Source organism: Rattus norvegicus, chromosome 2, assembly GCF_021556685.1.
Source record: "Rattus norvegicus strain SHRSP/BbbUtx chromosome 2, alternate assembly SHRSP_T2T, whole genome shotgun sequence".
Lineage (NCBI taxonomy): Eukaryota > Metazoa > Chordata > Mammalia > Rodentia > Muridae > Rattus > Rattus norvegicus.
In genome coordinates this window covers 67,614,136-67,620,135 of record NC_141535.1, presented here as the reverse complement: position 1 = coordinate 67,620,135, position 6,000 = coordinate 67,614,136, and the positions used below count along the sequence as shown (strand labels likewise).

Here is a 6,000-nt window from a genome sequence, read left to right as displayed (position 1 = left end):
TGAGATTGTTGGGTCTTTAAAAAATAATCAGGATGTTAGCAAGAAGAATCACACAGTCGTTTGTTAGTCTTAGTTTTAATTGTTTCTTGATAATGTGATATATAAAGTTTAATTCACAAAAGGACAATATGAGCAGTTATGTACCAATCAAACCAAAGGAAAAGGTTTTTCTAACACAATTTTTACTCCCTTCCCTTATTGCACAGCAGTTGATTTTGTTACTAGGTCTTTTACACGGGAAAAACAAAAAACACACAAACAAAACAACAAATATTATATCACACAAATGATACTTCAACAAACTTCAATCTAGGCCTTCAACCAAACATCTGCAGGAATACAAATGAATTCGTCATAAAATTCAGGAGAAGATCATGGTTTATATTAATCATATTGTGTCATGATTCTTGCATCATTCAAAAAATGCTTCTTTGTTCTATGAAGACCTTCAGAACATCATTCATAAAAAAGGTAATTTATGTATATAGTTGTAAAGATGTCTAGTATTTAAGGCCTTCAATGTTTGTATAGGTGAGAGTTTGCCAAATATTAATCAGAATTTATTATGTACCTCTAGACTTGTATGTCGTCAATTGAATGGATGTGCTAGAAATTACAGACAAGTTAGATAAATTAACTTTCTATTTTTACACTTTAATTGCAATCATATTTTCAGATCTGTCTTTTTTAACAATAATTAAACTATTCTTGCTTAATACACTATTTCCCAGGCATCTCCAAATATAACTTTATCTAGTGGTTATAGTTAAAACTACCTGTGTCCTTGTCATTTATTTATGCATGTTTATATCAGTTCCAACCTTTGTTGGTAGCAATTTGGCAGCACACGTCCAGGTTATCAGCCTTTCTGAACTGATGAAAGCAGTTTCCTTAGCAACTGAAGCACTGTAGAATCTCTCAGAACACCTGTTCTTCCCACTTACAATTTCTACAGCAGAGATGTATGCACTTGAAAACTGCCTTTCTTGTTTTGATTTTCGCTTCTGTGTGCTCAGGTAGTTTAGGGATAAGGTGAATTTGCTGATTCCGGCTGCTTGCATAGTTTAAAATACCAAATCATCTGCATGCCTTAGATTGGTCATTGTAACACAATTGGTATCTCCCCTTCCCCAACCCCTACTGTTCCTCTTGTGCATCCTACATCTTTGCCAACTGCTGCTAATGGAAAGATTTGGAAATGCAAGTAGGACAGAGAATATTCTGTAAGTGCAAATGGCAAAATGTGGCTCCATTGTCACCCTCGGGCTTTTTATTCAGCCAACATTCATAATTCATTGGGTCTAGTAATATAAAAGGGCAATGTGCCTGACTGCTTGAGAAAATTACTGTCATATTTTACCTTATAAATTTTTTAAATTATTCATTTTCTTGATTGTGTAAGGTCATTCTTCTTTTTTTCCTTGAAATTTAACTGAACTTATTCATGTATACTGTCTGTATTAGAGCTCATAAAAGTAATTACAAAAAAATATCACTAGTTATTTTCTTATAGAACAAGCAAAGGAACCAAATTTTAGGTAGTATTTTAAATATTCAGTTTTGACTCTTCCATGAATAGTTTCCTTTACTAAAAGAATCTTAATGTTAAAGAGCCATTTATTATATTAAGCAAATAAAAGCAAAACGTTTCTGTAAACATGTCATGGTTTCTTACCACATGCTAACAGCAGAGTTCATGTAAAGAAATTAAATTTAACTTTAGATTAATAGGTTTTTAAATTTTCTACAAGTATTTTTCATTTAAGGACATCTGTGATTTTATAAATTTATCACAATTTGTTATTTCCAATGGACACTCATATTCTCAAACAAATATCCCCCCAAAATAAGCCCCAAATTAAAAACCAAAATCCAAATCCTCTTAATTATTGAATACATATTTTACGCGCTAACTCCATCTGAAAACCAGATTCTAAACAAAGATAAGTGCAGTCTGCTAATGCGTGTTGGTGATAGCAGTTATTCAGGTGGCCTGAACAATAGGATTACACATCCAAGAATATCCATAAAAACTTGCATATTCAGTCTGTCTCTATCTAGACATCTTCTTTCAGTCTCGGTCTCTCTGTCTGTCTCTCATATCTCTCTTTCTCTCTGTCTCTCTCTCTCTCTGTTTCCAGCTCAGTGGTAGAATAGTTAACTACCATTTATTAAGCACCAGATCTAATTCAGACTATAGCAAAATATATATTTAAATAAATAAAATGGTTAATGAATGGGGTGGTTTGATTGTGAATAGTGTCTATAAGGACATACACTTAAATACTTGTTCCTAGCTAGGGAAAGGTTTGGGAAAGATTAGGAGATCTGGCCTTGTTTGAGAAGCTGTGTTACTGGGGTGGGCAGAAACTGTTACTGGGATAGGCTTTGAGATTCCAAAAGTATATGTGATTCCTTCCCAATTAGCTCTCATGGCCTCATGCTTTTGAATTAAGATGCAATCTCTTAGCTACTGCTCCAACTGATGTTTGGCTGATTTTTTGCCATGCTATCCAACATAATGTCATCAACCCTAGTAAATAATATGTTCTCTTTCATCGGTGCTTTTGGATATTGTATAATATCACAGCAATCGAAAAATAACTAAGACAATTATTTCCTAAACATCAAAGAAACTGAATAAAATAAGTACGAATTGTCCATTCAAGTGTTCATTAAAGATGTCTAGAGGAATTTTAATCCAGCAACATGGCTTCCCTCATCAGCAAAATGGCAAAATGGCATGAGATCACATCCAAAAAACTAGGTCTGTGTGATGGCGGGAACACAGATGCACGTTTGTTCCCTCTGGATGGAATGCAGACATGCCCTTACTACACACATTCAATCCCAAACAATTTAGGTATGGTTAGTTTGTGAAAGGGAGAAGCCATATTAGAAAGTTGTATATAAAGGAGGAAGAGACAATGTGACAGATAAGAGAAAAAATTGATAAAATGAGTCAGAGATCGGATATGCTCAACTCTCATAAGGTCACAGGAAGGAGAGGCCACTTAGGAGAGTAGTGCAGAGTGAGTTGGAGTGGAGAGCAGTTTAGAAGGTGCATTTCAGCTGAATTTATGCAATGCAGCAGAGGTCAGATGAGTTCAGTCAGTTGAGTTCAGTGCAGTTCAGTAGAATGCAGTTGAGTTCTGTCAATTTCTTGGAGTTCTCTTCCTTTTTATTCAGTTCTGTCCAGTTCTGTTCAGTTTTTGTAGTTCTTGTAGTACAGGTCAGCAGAGGCCTGTCAGAGAATAAGGAGGCAAAGAATTACACACAAATTGCCAGAGCTAGTTTTAGGCTAAGCTGAGAAATTTAGTGAGAAGCTGAAAGAAGCCAGTTTGAATCTGCCAGCATGGAGGGGAGTTTGAGCTAGAATAGTTGAGTTGAACAGGCTAGTCAGAGTTCAGAAAAGAATAAGAAAGAGTAAGCTTATTCAGCACTAAGTCTCAAAGGCTAAAACATTCTAGGCCTAGGTTAGAAGATGGAGTCTGGAAGAGGAAGGCTAGAAGCTTACAGGTCTAGGCCTAGATACACAAAGTAGAGATATAGAAACGCTCTAGGGTCAACCCAATTTGAGTTTGGCTCTCATTTTGCCTAACCAGGCATTAGATGTGTTTATGTGTTGCACACCCACAGTCAATTTTGTAGTCTACTTTATCAGGATAGGTTCTCTGAACTAGGAGCAAAACTCCCTTTTCTTTGTGTGTGTTCCTTTTCCCTGCCTGATCTGGGGACCCCAATCTTCTACCTGAGGAATGTCATATAATCCTTGGCAATTCTAGAAGTTCAATTTCCTCTTTCCCTATAGGAACCCGCCCAGGAATACCTGGGATTTCTGTAATACCTATACATATAAATGATGCATTTACTGTACATCAAGCTCTATAGCCAGTGATCTTATATCCACCATAAAAATTCACCCTCCAAAGGTTTATATCCTGTCCTTAGTTAGTCAGAATAAAGTGTATGTACACCATCTCTTTGCTGAAGACTATCTAACAGAGCTATTTCATTGATATTTGCTAAAAAAGAGGGAATAGTACTCCCTTGTTTTCTTTTATTATTATTTTTCTCTTTTAAAGTCCAGGGTTTTTTTCTGTTATTTTTTATTAGATATATTTCCACATGCACCAGGTTCATTATGTATATTTTTTTCTTTGTAAATGTGGACTATTCTTGCCTACAAAAACATCTTAGTTCTTTTGACCAAAATCTTGATGCTTCATGACTTATTATTACTGCAAGTTGTTTCTTTTATGCCCTGTATAGTGACCAAACAAAGTAATGTATTTTTATACTAAAGGTGTGTATGCATCTTAATACCTAAAAACTTACCCATGAATCCTTTGACCACTCCATCTACATTGAGTTGTCTTTAAAGTGAATGAACTTTTGGAATTTACTCATGATGACAGAGCTTCATGAAAAAGAGAGGTACCCTCATAAATAGAGGCTAAAGAAAGGTGTCTTACTTTGCCATTGAAAGAGCCCTACAAAAGATTTCAATCATATGATGCCTTGATATTGAACTCCCCTTCCTCCAAAACGGTGGGAAATATTTTGTTATTGTTTTTCGTTTTATTTAAAAGCTGTAGGACCTAACTGAGGTGGAAATACGCATTGTGACTCAATTTGATACAATTCCAAGGGCTGATCTGCTGAATTGTATAAAAAAAGACACTTATATATTACATTATCATTTCTCCTACATGTAGTGAAGAGAGCAGTATGAACAGCCTCCTTGAAACTCTGTGACAATAACATCCATGTAGTGGTAGTGTACGTTCATGACCCCTGACCAAATTCACCCTTGCCTTCCTTAAATTTTTTTAAATATTTTGAGGCAATAACAGGACACATAAGGAACTTAGCCCATTTTAAGACCTTTTTATTAATACTAATTTCTATGAAAGTTTTCCATCCATAATGTAACAGTCTGTGAAGTTTGACAACTCAAAAGTGTTTTTATCCACAAGTACATTGTGCTACAAAGTATCCTCAGCCATTTTGAAAAAATGTGCCCATGTAAATAAGTCCTCTGTTTCCTGTAAATATTTGAAAATTATCCATATTTTTATTTTTTCTACATATTTGTTTTTTCAAGATGTGATAAACTTTGAATTCTATAGTATGTGGCCTTAACACACTGGCTACTTTTACTAATGCCTATACATTGAACATAAATTGATTTTTTTTACAAGTAGAGGGCTTAATTATTTTTCACACTGAAATGTATTTTCTTTGTTTGCATAACATAAATTAATTATTTAGTGACTTATAAAGGTATTTGTTTCTTCAATTTGATGGCAATATGAGTAAAAGTTATAACATTATTTATCAGAATATTTTAGTATACATATATTTTGAAGTTACTAGGCAAAGTGCCCAAGAGTACTAGCAATGTATTCTGATAAAATTTTTAATTTATTTATTTTTGCCAAATTATTTAAGAAGTAGCTAGGTATGTTAGAATTCCCACCAATAATGAAATGATATTATTAGATATACTGAATTGGTGGTTTAATGATTACACTGTTTCCTAACTGGGAACAACTTGTAAAACAGACAAGGTTGGTGTTATGAGCCTATCATCACATTTTAGTGCCCACTTCAATATTGGAAGATTGTTAAACATAGAGTTACAGGAAAATGAATATAGTACTTTTCCTTCTCTATAGAGATACACTTTAAATAGTTGCATGGGTGTAAAGCGATCATAGATCTGTATGACTCAGTATATTAGAGTATAATCTCTACTTCACCTTCAACAATTAACCAGTTACTTTTTAAGTGTCCATATTAGTTTTAGGTTTCAGAAAACTATTGAAGTGTGACATTATTGATAGGGAGGAGTAAACAACACTTTTCCCTCCAGACAGGGAACTTGTGAGAGACCACAATATGGCCCTCACCAAAAACCAACATGGTGAATCAATGATTTTTATTGGGATTGTTTAAAAGAAAATACGTTAGGGGTTAGTTATCAGAGCAGATGTG

At 34.3% G+C, this 6,000-nt stretch overlaps 1 long non-coding RNA gene across 2 annotated transcripts in view; it reads right to left on the bottom strand.

The window, feature by feature from the left end:
* Positions 1-2,667: 2,667 nt before the first annotated feature.
* LOC102552232 (uncharacterized) overlaps positions 2,668-6,000 on the bottom strand; it is a 212,984-nt gene continuing 209,651 nt past the window's right edge. For both annotated transcript variants that reach the window (XR_015671183.1, XR_015671184.1), the window contains one exon: positions 2,668-3,244. This is a non-coding gene — a long non-coding RNA (uncharacterized LOC102552232). The remainder of the gene's footprint in view (positions 3,245-6,000) is intronic.